The following is an 18,975-nucleotide window of genomic DNA, read 5'->3' on the forward strand; positions in this document are numbered from 1 at the left end:
TATTTTATCTCATTTGACGCTCACAAAAACCCCAGGAAGTAGGTAGCCATTATCATCTCCACTTTTTACAGTTGGGGAAACTGAGGCAGACTACGGTGAAGTGACTTGCCCAAGGTCACCCAGCTACCTTGTCGGAGCCAGGGTTTTTTGGTTTTTTTTTTAGGCAATTGGGGTTAAGTGACTTGCCCAGGGTCACACTGCTAGTAAGTGTCAAGCATTTGGTCTGAGGCCGATTTGAACTCAGGTCCTCCTGGTGCTCTATCCATTGCGCCACCTAACTGCCCCCCCCGGGACAGCATTTGAACCCACGTCTTCCTGAGTCCAAGCCAAGTACTCCATGCGCCGCCGAAGCACGCTGTTTCTTACTTGTTATGCATCTCGTGGTTACTTATCTGCTTCCACGCGGTGCGCCCAGAACGGATGCGCTTGGAGGCCAAGGGCTGTTTCACTGTGGTCTCCACAATCCCAGAGCCTGGTACGATGCATGAATCTGAGCCGGTCTCCGCGGGAGAGGAGGGACGCGATCCTCGGCGGGAACACCCGAACTAACTCGCAGAGCACCTGCACACGTGCGCCGCCCAGTACTAGCTGTGGCCCGCTAACCTTTTCCCCACTACCCCGGGGCGGCTGGACTAGTAGCCCCGCCTGCGGCGCGGAGATTGGTTAACGGCCTGCTGCCCGTCTGCACTTCTCCCACCAATGACTGCCTTCTTCCCCTGTGCCCGCCCCCGCAAGCTAAGAGCTGCCTCCTCGAGCCCCACCTCGACACCCCACCCCGCGGATGCGCTTTTCTCATTGGTGCATAGGTGGCTTCGGCTGGAAGAGCCAGCAAATGGGAACGCCAGGCGGCGCGGCCCATCCCCCTCCCATCCCCCTTCTTCCACCACCGCCCCCGGCGCAGGGTGCGTGAGGCGGGGCTGGGCTGGGCTGGATGGCTGTGGCGGCGCGTCCCGGCCAGTGAGGCGGAGGGAGCGTCGGGCGACCTGAGGTGGGTGACAGGCTCAGGAGAGCCGAGGGGGCGGCGGGAGCAGAGGCTGCGGGGTGAGTGTGAGGTACCGAGACGGGCCAGGGCCTTAGGCGGGAGGTGGGAGCCGCGGCGTCTCCTCTCCCCTCCGCCCTCGAGGCAGGTGGCGCGCGGCGCGTCCTGCCTGACAGCGGCGCGCGCTCCTCCTCGGCGCGCTCCCGCGACGCCCCCCTTCCCCCTTCTCTTCCCTGGAGCCAGCCCGGGGGCCGGCCTGTCAGTCCCCCGAGCCCTCAGAGTGCACTGACCCCTCCCCCCGCCCCACCCCCAATAATTAAGTACAAACAGATGTCTCCGTTCTCCGCCCCCTAACGTAGGTCTCTCGCCCCTCATGCTTCCCCCATCCAGATGTTGTCTCTTCACCACCTCCTCCCCCTCAAATCCAGGTCTTTCCCCTCGCTCCGCCCCCTGATATCCCCATCTGTGGCCACATTCTCCCCTCTCGCCCCCCAAATAATGTGACTCTGCTGTCTTAGCCCCACTTTTCCCTCCCTCCTCAACTTATCTTTTGTCCCCCACATTGCTCCCAAATAGCCATATTTGTTACCCCTCGTTGTTTCCCCATTCCCCACCCCAGACTCCTAGATTTGTTGCCTCTCCCTGCCCTCAAACGTCTCTAGACGTATTGGGAAAGGAAAGAAGCATCTATTTAGCGCCTGTTATATGCCTGGCACTGCGCTAAGCAAGCAAGTACCTCCCCTTGCACCCTTAGACGCCCCCCCCACCCTCATTCAGTAGAAGAGATTGGACAAAACTGCTAATGGCCACTGATAAAATCCTAAGGTGGGGGGGCAGGGAGAAAAACTGCAAATGATTGCAGGGAAACAGGGGGTGGCAGGGGTGGGGGAAGAGGTCATTTTATTGCTGCTGACCGCTGTCAGTGCTGACAGGATTTGAATTTTGAATGTGGCTGGACTTTGTCCTTGTGACTCTCTAGGATAGATAGGTGAGGGAGACTTGTATCCCCCACCTTGGTTTTTCAACTTTGCTTAACCACTTTCCTGTTACAAACTTTGGGTTTGTGGCCCTTGGACCACAGAAAGCCAGTTGTGTTTCTCTAGCTAGAGGTGTTGGTTTTTTTTTCCTTGACTTTTTTTTTCCTCTTCCATACTACCTTTAACCTACACGTACATATTATTTAGGGCTCAGAACCATTTACTGCAATACTTTTTTTTTTTTTTAAAGTAAGAAGTGATTTCGTTTCGTTTCCTATAAGGTGAAAGAAAACCATTTTAACCTTTCTTTGTCCCTTACTGGCAAATGGTGTGGTGTAAGGTTATTCCTTTAGATCATGTCACTGGCTTTTCTGTCCAGCTGTACATCAGGTTACCTTGAAATGTTTTTCCCCCCACACTTTTGACCTATCCTTCAAATTTATTGAAGAATCCAGTTATTGAACATCAGCTCTTTCTCCTGCTCTGTCATGTTTGCTTGAGCTATACTTGTGAAGATTTGACTGAAGAACTTTTGCTGAGTTCTTTTAACTTGAGCGCCCTAAAGAAAGGCCCTTAAGTTTCCCGCTTTTTTTTTTTGTACAATTTGAGTTGTACTGTTTTCCCTACCTACTTCATAGAGTTATTCTGAGAACCAAAAGAGAAGTTTACAGACAGATATTTCTAAAAGTGCTACACCAGGGTGAGGTCTTAGAAGCAAATAATAACATTCAGAATTGTTAAGTAAATTGTGTTATTAAATGGCTAGTCTGCCTGAGGTTCATTTATTGTCCAGAGGCAAAGAAGGCCTGAGTTCAAATCCCAGTTCTTCTTTTTATTACCTGTATGACCTTGGCAAGTCATTTAATTTCTCTAGCTCTAAATCTGATTGGGTCATTGTGTGAGGTAGAGCTGAAAGAGACTTTACAGATCATCTAGCCTAAATACTTTGCTTTCTTTTCAGGAAACTGAGGCCCAGAGGAGGTGATTTGCTAAGTACACCTAATTAGTATATGGCAAAACTAAGATTTGAACTTATATCCTCTGGGATACCTAACTCCATTATTCCTTCCACAACACCTCAAGAGTAGTCTTCTTAAATCTTGTTCTTTTTTTTTTTCTAGTTTAATAAGGCAAGATTACCATACAGTATTTTTATTTTTTTTTCCTAAGGCAGCTAGGTGGCTTAGTGAATAAAACACTGGGTTTGAAGGCAGGAAGACCTCAGTTCAACTGCCCTTGGACACTTACTAGCTGTGTGACTCTGGGCAAGTCACTTAACCCTATTTGCCTCAGTTTCCTTATCTGTAAAATGATATGGAAAAGGAAATGGTAAATCTTTGCCAGGAAAGCCCCAAATGTGTCATGAAGAGTTGGCATGACTGAACGACATTATTTTTTTGCACAAGAACTGTGATATTATTGGGTAGGGAATTCATCAACTCCTCTGCAATCTTAAGAGTTTCCTGGGGCACTGAGAGGTTAAGTATTTTGCTCATGGTCACATCTAGTATGTTTTTTTAAACTTATCTTTTATTATTCTGAACTTAATAAACACCAAGTGAAATGGGACTCTCCATATACATAATGGCAGAAAAAGAGGGTTGTACAGGAAACTTTGGATCTCTATTATGCATAGTTTGTTTTTCTTTTAAAATACACAATAAATTCAGCATGAAACTTTCAAAGATTTCCTGTTTGTCTGTGATTCTTTCAGGTTTCTTCTGTTCTCTTCTGTGCATTAAAAAATCACCTAGTCTGTTACAGAGGCTGGACCTGAGCCAGTGTAGGGGAAAAGAGGAATTGTTGATGTGCAAACAACTCTCCAACTAACATTTTAACAATGTATATTTAGAAGGTAGAAACAAGGGTAGATAACAGAAAATGAATACAAAATCATGGCTTGGTACTATAGCATCAAGACAGCTTCAGTTTATAATGAGTGCTGGATGCTGAGGAAAGCTGAGACAAGAAGAATATTTTTTAAAGCTATATTAGGGAAAAGGAAAATCAGAGAAAGAATAAGGCCACTGCTAGGGTTGGATGGGAGGATGATAACTGATAATAGAAAGTAAGTAGAGCTACTGAGTTATTATTTTATTTCTGTTGACTTGCCTAAGAGAATAACCTTTGAACTGGAAAGAACAGAACAAAGGATGTCTAATAGGGAGTTGATGACTAACATAAATAAGGAGATAATGGTAAGAGAGCACCTCATTGTCCTTGATGAATTCAGGTCTCTTGTGCCAAATGAACTACATCCTCAGGTACTGAAAGAATTGGCTTCAGATACCCTGGCTTCCCAGTTCATCAACCTTTTCAACTTTACCTTTACCTTTATTCTACCTCACTCACATAACCCTGACACCTGATCTTATCAACTAAAAGTGCTCCACTTCCACGACTCAGAACTCTGACATTTGTCTTCTGACTGTGTCCTTCATTCCTTCAGTTTCTTTTTTTGCCTCACCCCTTCTGAACCTATTTTTTGCCCGCACACAGCCTCTAGTCATCCCATCTCCCTGCTTGACCAGCCTTGCTTTGGTTTTCCTTTCCTCTCTTTAACATCTTGGTGTTATAGATGACTAAACCTCAAACCTAAATTATTCCACTCCATAATCCACCTTTGCTTCTACTGACATGCTGCTGAATAATGTAGGAAGTCATCCAACCATGCTGAGTCCAGTACAAATTGATCTTGTCTCAACTGGTCCCTCACTGCTGCACATTACTCCTTTTGCCTTTCCATGATTTTTCCTTGTCATCTATTCTAAACTTCTTTTCTCAAGCCACGTGCCATACCCCTTCCACCCTTCACTCAGCAGAGGACCTTATTATACACTCTACCAAGAAAATTGAAGCCTTCTCTTATGAACTCCTCTAGTTCCCTGCCTAATATCCCCTTGGCATCATCCTCTGTTCTCTTCTGCTTTGCTCCAGTCTTGAAGGAAGGAAGTAGTCCTTTCTTCTGAGGCTAGTCCTGCTTGTTTCCTTGATCCTATCCTTTCTGGTTTCCTTTGGGAACTTGCTCCTTCAATCATCTGCTTTCTGCTTCTAATCTTCAGTCTTTCTTTATCCTGGCTTATTCTCTGCTTCCTACAAAATGTACCCAAGTCTCCTTTATCCTTAATAAACCTTCACTAGACTTTGTCATTCCCTCAAACCAAATTCCTAGAAAAAGCCAACTACATTCACTACTTCAGATCCTTTTATCTTACTTCTCAATCAGTCTCGCATGGAATGTTCTTATTGATTGAAACTGCTCTTTACAAGGTTACCAGTGATTTTTTTAATTGTTAAATCTTGTGACTTTTACTAGCTCACCTCCTTCTTCACATCTCTACAGCATTTGACACTGTCAAACAGTCCCTCCTAGATAATAACTCCTCCCTGGGTTTTTGTGACATTGCTGTCTCCTGGTTTTCTTTCCTTCAGTCTGATCATTCCTCCTCATTCTCCTTTCTGATCAATCCTCCTAAGTCTCTTTTACTGGATTTCTGTCTTTATCCTTCCCTCCATGGGTGTCCCCTAATACTCTGCCCAGTACCTCTTCCTCTCTCCATACTTTTGGTGATCTCATCAACCCCCAATAGTTCAATGATTATTTCTGTGGAGATGCTCCTCAATTCTACATATCTAGCTCTCATTTCTTTCCTGTCCTGAGTTGCAGTCCTAAATCTGCTGGATTTCTCTACTTCTAAGTCTCACAGACATCTCAAATTCAACATGTCCAAAATAGAACATACCTTTTCCCAAAGTGTCTCCCCCTCCCCTTTCCAAAATTCATTATTTCTATTAAGGGCAACATCATTCTTTCCAACGTTGAAATCATTAATCCTTGACTCTGTGCTCACTCTTCCCATTTATCTAGTAAATTGCAAAGTCTTCTAGATTCTAATCCCCAAACATCTCTCACATCCCTTCCAAATTGTTTGATTAATGCTCTTTCCTCACCAACATTCTTTTGTGTTTACTTACCTGTGTACATAAGCTTCTTGAGGGTTGAAGTGATTGGTTTATTTTTGCCTTGGAAGGGTACACAGCAGCCACCTAATTGACCTTTACCACAATATCCTCAACAAACTGTCATCTAGTATCTTTACTCTTCTACTAGGCTTGAGAGCAATGTGAAAGAATATTCTGTGCTCTGCTTTAGGCACAGGCCTGCCAGAAAATTCTTATTAATTCAAGTTATTCTGATCCAGGCATTACTATTTAGGAGAGAGAACCAGAGAAGGAAAGAACCACCCCTTGACTCTGAAAATCTCATTCCTCCAAGCCATTGCTGAGTGAACAGTTAGAGCATTCTTTCACAATAGAAAAATTTCCACAATAAGATGAAATATAGTTACAAAATTCAGAATGAGGTTCAGTTAACATTTTGCTTCTTCAGAGAGAACATTAATCACTTAACTTTTAGCATACCCTTGGAGAATCATTTTTTTAAATCAGTCTTTGGACACCCTCTTTAAGAATTTCCCTTTCCAACTGGTCAAAGGTGAGACTTTTTTTTCTGATTCTTTTTTTTAATCTTATTTAATATTTTATTTTTCTGAGTTACATGTAGAAACAATTTTAACATCCTTTTTTTTTTCTTCAAATTTTGAGTTTCAAATTTTCTTCCTCCCTCCTTTCTCCATTGAGAAGGCAAGCAATTTGATGTAGGTTATACATGTGTAGTCATGCAAAACACATTTGCATATAAATCATTCTGTGAAAGAAAACAGACAAAAAAAGTCGAAGAAAAATAAAGTAAAGAAAAAGTAACTTTGATCTGCATTCAGGCTCTGCCAGGTTTTTTTTTTTTTCTGGAGGTAGACAGCACCTTTCATCTTCAGTCCTACAGAATTGTCTTGGATCATTTTATTGCTAAGAGTAGCTAAGTTTTTCATAGTAGATCATCATACAGTGTTGCTGTTACTGTGTACAATGTTCTCTTAGTTCTGCTCATTTCACTTTGCATCAGTTCATGTAAGTCTTTCCATGTTTTTCTGAGAACATCCTGCTCATCATTTCTTAAAGCACAATAGTATTCCATCACAATTAACAACTTGTTCAGCCATTCCCCAATTGATGGACTTCCCCTCAATTTCCAATTCTTTGCCACCACTAAAAGAGCTGCTGTAAATATTTTTGTGCATATAAGTTTTTTTCCTTTTTGTTTTTTATCTCTTTGAGATAGAGACCTAGTAGTGGTATTGCTAGGTCAAAGGGTATGCATGGTTTTATAGCCCTTAAGGCATAGTTCCAAATTGCTCTCCAGAATGGTTGAATCAGTATACAGCTTCACCATATGACTATAGTTGGTAATCACTACTGTGAAAAAATTTTTTACAGTGAGCTTCTCTGCGAAAGACTTCATTTCTCAAAATGAAAACTGAGTCAAATTTATAGAAATAAGAGTCATTCCTCAATTGATAAATTGATAAATTCTTCAAAGGATATGAACAGGCAGTTTTCAGACAAAATAATGAAAGCCATCTATAGTCAGATGAAAAATGCTGTCAATCACTATTGATGAGAGAAATACAAATTAAAACAACTCTGAAGTACTACTTCACAACTGTCAGATTGGGCTAATATGACGGAAAAGGAAAATGACTAATGTTGGAGGGGATGTGGAAAAATTAAAACACTAATGTAGTATTGGTCAAGATATATACTGATTTAGCCATTCTGGAGAGCATTTTGGAACTATGCCCAAAGGACTATAAAACGCATACCTTTGACCAAGCAATACCACTATCAGGTCTCAATCTCAAAGAGATAAAAAACAAAAAGGAAAAGGACCTGTGTGTATAAAAATATCGATAGCCACTCTTTTAGTGATGGCAAAGAATTGAAAATTGAGAGGATATCCATCAATTGGGGAATGGCTGTTTCTGAATTAATAAAGACTTATAATTTTCTCTTTCAGATTAGTTCAAAAACTTCAGACTTGGATAATTTTAAAATACTTTCTTACTATCTCTAAGGGAGTGGGGTGGGATAAATCTGCTTCTGCCACTGGAATCATTTTTATTAATTGATATAACTCCCCAAAGTGCGGTATTTTGTGCACCATAGGTTCTTAATAAATGTTTGCTATAAGAATAAACGAGTGAATTTTCCCAACTACTTGCCTACAGTCATTTATGGCCAACCAATCAGCTGTTGCTTTTCCTAAGGCTAACCACTCCTTCCCAGCCAGTAACCTCATAAAGAGTCACATTCCTAGTGTTTTGCTGGCACTACTGGGTAGGCAATATTTGCCTCAAAGTCTGGAGAGTTACCTCTTGGCCTTTATATGATCTGTTTATTTAGAATAAAAGAAATCTGCATGTAAAAAGTGAAATAACAAAACAAGTTGATACAGAGAATCTGCACACAGTAGGTACTTGTTGAATGAATGAAAGTGCCTAGTCCTTGCCCTCTTATTTCACTAATGTAGAAGTTAAGGCTTCTGGAGAAAAGTATATGGCAAAAATCACACAAATACCTAGTTAATGGCAAAATCAAGACTGGAATACAAGGTTCCAGCCCCAGGGAAGAGCTCTTGCTGCTAAATTGGGAAAAGCAGGAGCCACTAATGGTTTTTAAACGAAGGAATGACAGAATCAAGTGGTCCAGAATGTATTAAAGGGGGAGGGACTGACATCTGGCAGTCACATTAGGAAGTGATTGCAATGATAACTGATATTTACATAGCATTTTTAAATTTACAAAGCACTTTACAGACATGGTCTCATTTGAGTCTCATAACCCTGGCAGGTAATGTAAGTATTATCTGTATTTTATAGATGAGGAATTTGAGGCTCAGAGGGATTAGTAGTCATTCACCAAGGTTTTGAACCTGGGCAACTGGAAGAATGAAGGTGCCCTTGGCAGAAATAGGGCCATGTAGAAGAGAAATGGTTTTGCCAGACTATACAACACTATGAAGTAGGTGCTACTGTTATCCCATTCTGCAACTGAATTATCCCAATTATCTATCTCAGTTATCACAACTGAAAGTGAGGGAGATTAAGTGACTTGCTCAGGGTCAAGTGTTTGAGGTAGGATTTCAACTGGTCTTCCTGCCAAGTCCAGTGTTTTATCCACTATGCTACCTACCTCCTTCTAATATGATAACATCAGTGATGCAGGTAACAATCCATCCATACCTGCTCAGCCTCTGCAGGCCACTCTGTCATGCCAAAAAATGAAAAGAGGGCAAGGTGGGGTATTCATAGCCACAGAATGATTTGAGGTGTAGGATGTGAGTATGTTGGAGAGTACCGATTAGGTTATAACTGTCCTAAGTGGCTGGTACTACCAGAGGGAGAGGGGGCACAGAGCCTCAGAGCTTGAGAGTGTTGGTGATAATTCATCAAGGGCTTGTTTTGGAGAAAAGCTCCTTGGGATTCTACCCATTGTCATCTCTGATTGATCACATGCCCCTGGGTTCCATGTCATGGCTTCCACGTGAAACGCATTCCTATAGACTCTAGGAAGCCATTATTGATCCTTGAGTTGGGGAGTAACATAATCGTAGAATTTTAGAGTTGGGAAGGAATTTAGATGAAAATGACATTTTAAGAAGATTATATCATCCACGTGAAGGATGTATAGAAGGAGATGGAAATAGAAGCAGAAGGCTCTAACAGAAGGCATTTGCAGTAATCCTGCCTCTGAAGAGACAGAAAAGGGATTGGGGACAGGGAGGGCTGTTTGAGTATTTTCAGGTATGCCAACATAAACAATAGCAATCTATTAGTAATATTAAATTCAAGAATAAGGGACAACAACATCAAGGTATAGACCAGAGTAGTGTAACATTACTAAATTACGGGTTTCAAGATAGTTCTTGGAATCCCTGATTTTTTTTTAAAGACTCTACTCAAGGGGACTACCTTCTTCACAGAGATATAGATACAGTGTTGGAAGGGACCTCAGAGACCACTCTAGTCCAACCCCCTCCTTCCCCTACTTTACAGATGAGTAAAATGAATCCTAGTCACATAACTAAGGTTAAGTGCCTTGCCAAGGTCACACAAAGTCTTTCCTGACCCCAGAGCTGCTGTTGCCTTCTGCCCTCAGACTACTTCATATTCATTCCATATATATTCTCTATAAACTTGCATGTATATATTGTCTCTCCTGTTTGAATGTAAATTTCTCTAGGGCAGGGACTGTTAGCCTTCTTTGTATCCCCAGTGCATAGCACAGTACCTGGCACGTAGTAGCTGCTTGATTGATTAAGCATCTTAAGAAAGTAACTGGAGTGTAAAAGTGAATAGGCTCAAGAGCACATGTTCCTTATTTGCAGGATAGGGTTGCTTCTTAAAACTGTCTGGTACTTTAAAAATCCATAATTTTATCGGTTGTAGATACTACTTTACCTGAAGCAAACTGCAAGGTTTTATGAGTTGCAGCAGCTGTTGACCAGACATAAACCTTTCTGAACTTAGCTAGGATTCCCCCTTGGATGTCAAACAATTGCGAGCGCTATTTGGTTGACGTTCTCCTGGTAACATGGTGTGGAGGTGACCTCTGGGTCTTCTAAAGCTGTCCTAGTGGAGCACGATATCTAACAGGGTCCTACCGTTTGAAAATCCACACATTAAAACAAACTACACATTTAGCTAGGGAAAATTTTTCTTAGCTTGAACCAAAAGAGTTGAATGAAGAAAGTTGAGTATTTTGAATCTCTTTAAGTTTTGTTCCTAAAAAAAGAAACCATAAATTACCAATGAGATAGGATGTTTATTGACTTTCTTTTATAGAATAGTTTTTGGATCAATTTCACCACCAACCTATAAAAATCTATCAACCATAAAATTGCTTTCCTGGTTCTGCAAACACGTTACCCTTGTTCTTTGTGAGTAGAAATGTTGAAACTGATGAGAGGCACTTGGATTTGAATTCTAGTTACTCCATTTATTAACTCTGTGGCCTTGGGCAAGTCATTTATTCTGAGGCAAAGATCAGTTCTCTCATCTTTAAAGTAGTCATAATAATAAACACTACCTACTTTTTAGAGCTTTGAGGAAATCATTTTGTAAACTATAAAGCTCCGTATAAAATACCAGATGTCATTATTCTGATGTACCTCCACCTCCATCATTCACACACCAGGGGCATAGTATTTTAGATAACCTGGCTTCCTGTGCTGCCTGAGGAAACTGGAGATTTGTATATGCTGTAATACTGAATTATTCAGCTTATTATAATAAGAGTTGATATTTTATTGAATATTTATAGTGCTTTTGGTTTATAACATGTTTAGTTCAGGTTAGTGTTGCTTCATTTGGATAATATTTTCTCATTTTTGTTCTTCTAGTTTTGATCTTTGCTCCAAGAAGTAAGTAGTCCGAATTTATATAGACAGTTAATTTGGAAATAATTTGTAGCTAATTATTTTCTCTCTTTTTTTGTGATATTATTTGGTGCTTGCCATGTCTAGTGCCTTAAATTCTTTTTTTGAATATTTGTTATATGATAGTGTGAGGGTTTTCTTGCTTAGTTTTAAAACTTTTAGTCTTTCTTATTTCTAAGTCCTAAACTATGTTTTCTAATGTGTTTTGCACCATCCTCTTCTATCTCAACCTTTGCATTGAAATTGCTAAATATTTAAGTATATGTTGATTTAATTTGTAGGATCTTATAAAGTTCTTTGAGGGTTTTCTTTACTTCTTCATCCTCCACAACAGATATTGGTGTATAAGGTATAATTTTATTTTCATAGTGGTCTCTCTGCAAGTGCTTATCATAAGCACAAGAGGACCAGATGTCTCATGAAATATTCCTTGTCGTCTGTGGACACATAAGAGAAACAACCTTTATTTCTTCTTTTCTTTTTAATTTATGTATATGTATATATAAATATAGGTATAAGTAAAAAATTTTAAACAAAGATCAACCTCTCTTTCATTTCCCTCCTCCTACCCCCCACTCCCATCCGTTGAGTAAACAAAAATAACAAATCCCTTTTTTAGTCGTGTGTAGTCAAGCAAGACAAAATTTCTCATTGGTCGTGTGTCAAAAAAAATCTTAATCTGTACTCTGGACCCATCACTTCTCTCTCAGGAGATAAAAAGCATGTTTCATCTTGAGCCTCTGGAATTCCATCACTTTTCTATACTATAATTTGATCATTCATTCCCTAATTTATGGGCAGTCCCTCATTCCTATTCTTTGCCACCTCAAAAAGAGCTATAAATATTTTTGTACATCCGTAGAACTTGTTTTCCTTAGGACTAATCCGTCTCTTAATCTACTTTCTAATTCCCAGTCCCCCTTCTCTTTTCCTCCTTTTCCCTTCTATTTCACTGTTAAATGAAACGTATTTCTGTATCCAACTGTATGTGTGTATGTTCTTCCTTCTTTTGACCAGTTCAGATAAGAATGAGGTTCAAGTGTCAGCCACTCCCCTCACTCTCTCCTCCTTGTTGGTATAAATGGCTACTTGTGCACCCTTATTATGTGAGATTATTTTACCTAACCTTCCTTTCCCCTTTCCCCTCCCACCTCCACCTTCCATTTCTCTTCCCTTCTCTTTTAATTCTTATCATCATCAAGCCAGGCCTTGTCCAGTTAGAAAACCTCTATGATCCCTGATGTGTATCATTCCTCATATGTTAATGTGAGCAGTTTGTCCCTATTAAATCCTTTATCACTCTTCATTTATGTTCACTTTTTTATTTTTCTCTTCACTCCTATATTTGTACTTGAATTTCTCTGCAGCTCTAGTCTTTTCATCAGGAATTCGTAGAAGTCCTCTGTTTTGTTAAAGGACTCTCCTCCCTTCCCACCACCGCGGTAGCATTATGCTCATTTTTGCTGGGTAAATTACTCTTGGCTGTAAATCCATATGCTTTGCCTTCTGGAATATAATGTTCCAAATTATCCACTCCTTTCTAGGGGTGGCTGTCAAATCTGAACTTGTTTTTTTTTTTTTTCCTCATCAGAATTTTGTCTGGGGCTTTTTCTAGATCTATTGGGAAGAGCTTGTGAAGAGGAGCTCACTGTGTTGCTTCCTGTCACTCTGCTGTCTCGGCTCTGCTCTCCCTCCCTCCCTCTTCTTTGTTTGTCTCTTCAAGCGGGGTCCATAAGCCATTCTTCCATTTGGCTGCATCTCCTTTTAATTTATAGCATGAATATCAAACATATCTCACATTGTATATCAAGATAAGGTCAAAATGTTTACAGGATTTAGAAATTATATCAAGAGCAAATTAGAGAAGCATGGAATAGTTTCCCTGTTATATCTATGGATGAGGGAAGGATTTATGACCAAACAAGATAGAGAACATTGTGGGATATAAAATGAATAATTTTGATTACATTGAATGAAAATGGGTTTGCACAAACAAAACCAATACAGCCAAGATTAGAAGGAAAGCAAGAAACTGGGGGAAAATTTTACAGCACGTTTCTCTGATAAAGGCCTCATTTCTCAAATATATAGAGAACTGAGTCGAATTTATAGGAATTCAGGTCATTCCCTAATTGATAAGTGGTCAAAGGATCTGAACAGGCAGTTTTCAGAAGAAGAAATCAAAACTATCCATAGACATATGAAAAAATGTTCTAAATCACTATTGATTAGAGAAATGCAAATTGAAAGAATCTGAGGTACTACCTTATACCTAATTGGCTAATATGATAGAAAAGGAAAATGGCAAATGCTGGAGGGGATGTGGAAAAATTGGGATGCTAAGGAACTGTTGGTGGAGTTGTGATCTATTTTGGAGAGCAATTTGAAACTATACCCAACGTGCTGTAAAACTATATCTATCCTTTGACCCAACAATACCAGTACTAGGTCTGTATCCCAAAGAGATGAAAGAGAAAGGAAGAGGTACTTTATGTACAAAAATATTTATAGCAACTCTTTTTATATAGTGGCAAAGAATTGAAAATTGACGGGATGCCCATCAGTTAGGGAATTACTGAACAAGTTGTGGTATATGATTGTAATGGAGTACTATTGGGCTATAAGAATGGTGAGCAGGATGGTTTCAGAAAAACCTGGGAAGATTTATATGAACTGATGCAGAGTGAAGTGAGTTGAACCTGGAGAACATTGTACACAGTAATAGCAATATTGTACAATGTTCAACTGTGAATGACTTAGATATTCTCAGCAATATAATAGTCCAAGACAATTCCAAAGGACTTATTATGAAAAGTATTATTTACCATTTTGGAGATAGGGGGCAGAGCCAAGATGGCGGAGGGAAAGCGGTGACTTGTTTGAGCTCTCCCCCCAAACCCCTCCAAATACCTATAAAAAATGGCTGTAAACAAATTCTAAAGCAGCAGAATCCACAAAAAGACAGAGTGAAACAAATTTCCAGCCAAAGACAGCCTAGATGGTTGATCAGAAAGGTATATCATGCCGGACAGGGAGAGGAGCACAGTTTGGTGTGGGCATGTAGACCGCAACCATCCTAGAGCAGGCCTCAGAGGACTGAATCACAGGCAGCTGTGGCGGTTTCCAGACTTCTCAACCCACAAATGCCAAAGACAACTTAGAAGGTCAGTGAGAAAAGTCTGTGATTGCGGTGAGAAAAGTCTGTGATTGCGGTGAGAAAAGGAGCTAGGTCTCAGCTGCCCCTGGGGCTGTGGCTGTTTCCTATTGTGGGGGAATCGAGTGGCTGATCAGAGCGGGATTGCAGGGATCTCTTTGCCAGTGCTGAGGCAGGAATTTCTTGCTTTACCGGTGCTTGGATCTAGGGGTGGTCCTGGGGCGAGGAGGAACGCTGGTGTTGTGGAGCTTGTTGTGGTGGTGGAAAGGAAACACCTCGCCCTTTATCATAGCACCTTGGAAGAACTGAAAATTTTCAGGTCCCTGGAAGTATCTCTGAAAACAGCTGTACAAACCCCCAAAGCTTGGGACAGTACATTCCACATTGGAAGCAGACTGTTACCTTAACAAAGAGTTTAAAACTCAAGTAATTGGCCAGGATCATGAGTAAGCAGCGCAAAAAGAGTCAGACTATATTATCTTACTTTGGTGACAAAGAAGATCAAAACATACAACCAGAAGAAGAAAACAAAGTCAAAGCTCCTACATCCAAAGCCTCCAAGAAAAATATGAATCAGTCCCAGGCCTTGGAAGAGCTCAAAAGGGATTTTGAGAAGCAAGTAAGAGAAGTAGAGGAAAAACTGAGAGTGATGCAAGAAAATCATGAAAAACAAGTCAACAGCTTGCTAAAGGAGACCCAAAAAAATACTGAAGAAAATAACACCTTAAAAAATAGCCTAACCCAAATGGCAAAAGAGGTCCAAAAAGCCAATGAGGAGAAGAATGCTCCAAAAAGCAAAATTGGCCAAATGGAAAAGGAAGTCCAAAAGATTACTGAAGAAAATACTTCCTTAAAAATTAGAGTGGAGCAATTGGAAGCTAGTGACTGTGAGAAATCAAGACATTGTAAAACAAATCCAAAAGTATGAAAAATTAGAAAACAATGTGAAATATCTCATTGGAAAAACAACTGACCTGGAAATTAGATCCAGGAGAGAGAATTTAAAAATTATTGGACTATCTGAAAGCCATGATCAAAAAAGGAGCCTAGATATCATCTTTCAAGAAATTATCAAAGAAAACTGCCCTGATATTTTAGAACCAGAGGGCAAAATAGAAATTGAAAGAATCCACCGATCACCGCCTGAAAGAGATCCCAAAAGGAAAACCCCTAGGAATATTGTAGCCAAATTCCAGAGTTCCCAGGTCAAGAAGAAAATATTGCAAGCAGCCAGAAAGAAACAATTCAAGTATTGTGGAAACACAATCAGGATGACACAAGATTTAGCTGCCTCTGCATTAAGGGACCGCAGGGCATGGAATATAATATTCCGGAGGGCAAAGAAGATAGGATTACAACCAAGAATCACCTTCCCAGTAAAACTGAGTATCATCCTGCAGGGGAAAAAATGGTAATTCAGTGAATTAGAGGACTTTCAAGCATTATTGATGAAAAGACCAGAACTGAATAGAAATTTGATTTTCAAATACAAGACTCAAGTGGAACATGAAGAGGTAAACAGGAAAGAGAAAATCATAAGAGACTTATTAAGGTTGACCTGTTTACATTCCTGCATGGAAAGATGATATTTGTAACTCATGAGACTTTTGTCAGTATTAGGGTAGTTGGATGGGAAAAAATTATATTTACATAGATACAGATAGATAGATAGAGGGCACAGGGTGAGTTGATAATGAAGGGGTCATATCTGGAGAATAAAATTAAGGGTTGAGAGAGGAGTATACTAGGAGAAGGAGAAAGGGAGAGGTAGAACAGGGTAAATTATCTCACAGAAAAAAAAACCAGAAAAGAAAAGGCTCTTACACTGGCTTACCTTCTCAATGAGGGTGGGTGGGGAGGGAGGAAGGGAGAAAATTTGGAACCCAAAGTTTTAAAAACACATGTTTAAAAAAAATGTTTTCACATGCAATTGGGAAATAAGAAATACAGGAAATGAGTTACAGAAACCCATCCTGCCCTACAGGAAAATTGAAGGGGAAGCGGATAAGAGAAGGGGGGGAGAGATAGAAGGGAAGGCAGACTAGGGGAAGGGGTATTCAGAATGCATGCCATCTTGGGGTGGGGGGAGGGGTGAGATGGGGAGAAAATTTGGAACTCAAAAACTTGTGGAAGTAAATGTTGAAAACAAAAAAAATATATATTACCATAATATAAAAAAAAAGAAAAGTTTTATTTACCTCCAGAGAAAGAACTGATGGGAGTCTGAATGTTTATTGAAGCATACTTTTCTTACTTTATTTTGCTTTCTTTTTCTTGTTTTGTTTTCGTCTTGTTCTCTTTTGCAACATGGCTAATATGGATATATATTTTGCATGACTCCATATGTATAATCTATATCAAAATGCTTACCTTTTCAAGGAGGGAGGTGGGGAAGGAGAGAATAGGAAGAAGAGGGAATTTGGAATTCAAAAATTATAAAAAATGAATGTTAAAAATTGTTTTTACATGTAGTTGAAATAAATAAGATAAAAACATTCTAAAAATTTATAGCATGAATGTAAATATTGATATGATTCAGGTACCCAAAAATAATATGATTGATTACGTATCAATCACTGGACAGGGATTTCACATTTAGAGTAGCAGTAGCTAAGGTAATGTTTATAGATGATCTGAAAACTGCGTGATTCTTAAAAATTATATTCACCTTTTCTGCTAATGCAGAAGCAGAAGGGAACCTCTATGGACTAGGGGAATAGTTTATATTTTCCTTTGTTTCGTGGTTTGCCTTAGCTGAAGAATTCAGCATCAAAGGTCAGGGCCTTCTGGTGATCTTCCTCTTCATCCTTTTTCTATAAGTGGGAAATGATGGTTGCAAAAGTTTAATTTGTTAAAAAGCAGTTTTGCATTCTTTGCTAAAACTAAGTACTGTTTAAGTGTAAAATTAGAGTATTTTATCTAGGCTTTCCTATTCTGTATTAAATGTTTATTGACTGCAGATTTCTAGTTATACTGTTAATTCAACAAGTATTGGTTGAATACTTGTTAGGATACTCTCTCAGTACCTACCTTAGTCACTGAAGGGAGTATAAAGGAAGTACAAGACATTCCTTCTATGAGCTAAAACATCCTTGCAAAGATATGTGAAACTTTTAGAACAATAAAAATCCATTTAATCAAGTGCTAATTTTGAAATTAACAGGTACACAAAATGGTATAATATAGGAAGGAAGGAAACAAGCCTTTATTAAGTCCGTACTGTGTTCTAGGTACTATGCTAAGCACTTCATAAATATTATCTCATTTGATCCTCACAATAACCATGGGATGTAGGTGCTATTATTATCTCCATTTTACAGTTGGGGAAACTGAGGCAGACAGCAGTTAACTGACTTGCCATGGGTTATACAATTAGGAAGTGTCTGAGGCTAGATTTGAATTCGGGTCTTCCTGACTCTAGGCCTAGCTCTCTATCTAATTATGTGTTCTACCTAATTTTATAGTGTTCCAGGTGTTCATAAAAGCAAATATGATTGCTTTGAGCTGGAACTATATGGGAAAAACTTGAAAAATAAATCCTTGAATACCAGGTTGAAGAGTTTGATTTTTATTTTGTAATAGTAGTAGTAATAATAATAATGGCATTTATGTAATGCTTTACGGTTTGCAAATATCTCATTTTATCTTCACAGTCACCCTTGAAGGTAGGCACTACTATCTCCATTTTACAGATGAGGATACCAAGGTGGACAGAAGTTAAAGTGACTTGCCCAGGGTCACACACTCAGTCAACCAGCATTTACTAAATATTGTATGCCAGGCTCTGTGCTAAGCAAGGGGAATATAAAGAAGGCAAACAGACAAACAAAAACAAGCCCCTGCTTTCAAAGAGCTTAGTCTAATAAGGGAGACAACTTGCATACAACTATGTACAAACAAGATAGATACAGGATAAATTCGGGATAGTCTTAGAGGAAAGGCAGTACATTTAAGGAGGAGTGGGAAAGCCTTTTTGCAGAAGTTGGGACTTAAGCTAAGACTTGAAGGAGACCAGGGACACCAGGAGGTAAAGAGAGGTGCCGGGCATGAGGGACAGCCAGTGAAAACACTGGGGCGATGGAGTGTCTGGTACAAGGAGCCGTAAGAAATCCCGAGTCACTGGATCTTGGTGTCAGAAGAATGGGAAGGTAGGAAGGGGACAGATTATAAAGGACTTTCAAAGCCAAATAGGATTTTATATTTATCCTAGAGGTGATAACCACTAGATTTGATTGAATAGAGAGGTAACCTAGTCAGACTTACGCTTTTTAGGAAGATTAGTTTGACGGCTGAGTGGAGAATGGATTGGAGTGGGAAGACCAACCAACAGATTGAGGTCATGTTTGAACTCTGGTCTTTGTGACTCCAAGCCCAGTGCTCTACCTGCTGCTCCACCTACCTGCACCTACGAGGCAATGGGAAGCCATTTAAGGCTTTTGAATGGGAAACAGACGTTAGGAAAGTAATGTTTTAAGATAATTGATCTCCCAGAAGTGTGCAGGATGTATCTATTAAGTATCTACTGTATGCC

The 18,975-nt window shown here is 40.0% G+C and overlaps 1 protein-coding gene across 2 annotated transcripts in view; it reads left to right on the forward strand.

The window, feature by feature from the left end:
• Positions 1 to 914: 914 nt before the first annotated feature.
• The window catches only part of SLC25A42 (solute carrier family 25 member 42), a 57,387-nt gene continuing 39,326 nt past the window's right edge, over positions 915 to 18,975 (forward strand). Inside the window, exon 1 of one of the 2 annotated variants that reach the window (XM_027853295.1) lies at positions 915 to 988. The gene's annotated coding sequence lies outside the window, so the exon portion shown is untranslated. Of the gene's footprint in view, positions 1,042 to 18,975 lie in introns of both variants that reach the window. The other variant, XM_027853296.1, reaches the window with a different exon arrangement.

Source organism: Vombatus ursinus, unplaced genomic scaffold (genome assembly GCF_900497805.2).
Source record: "Vombatus ursinus unplaced genomic scaffold, bare-nosed wombat genome assembly UNPS02009918.1, whole genome shotgun sequence".
Taxonomy (NCBI): domain Eukaryota; kingdom Metazoa; phylum Chordata; class Mammalia; order Diprotodontia; family Vombatidae; genus Vombatus; species Vombatus ursinus.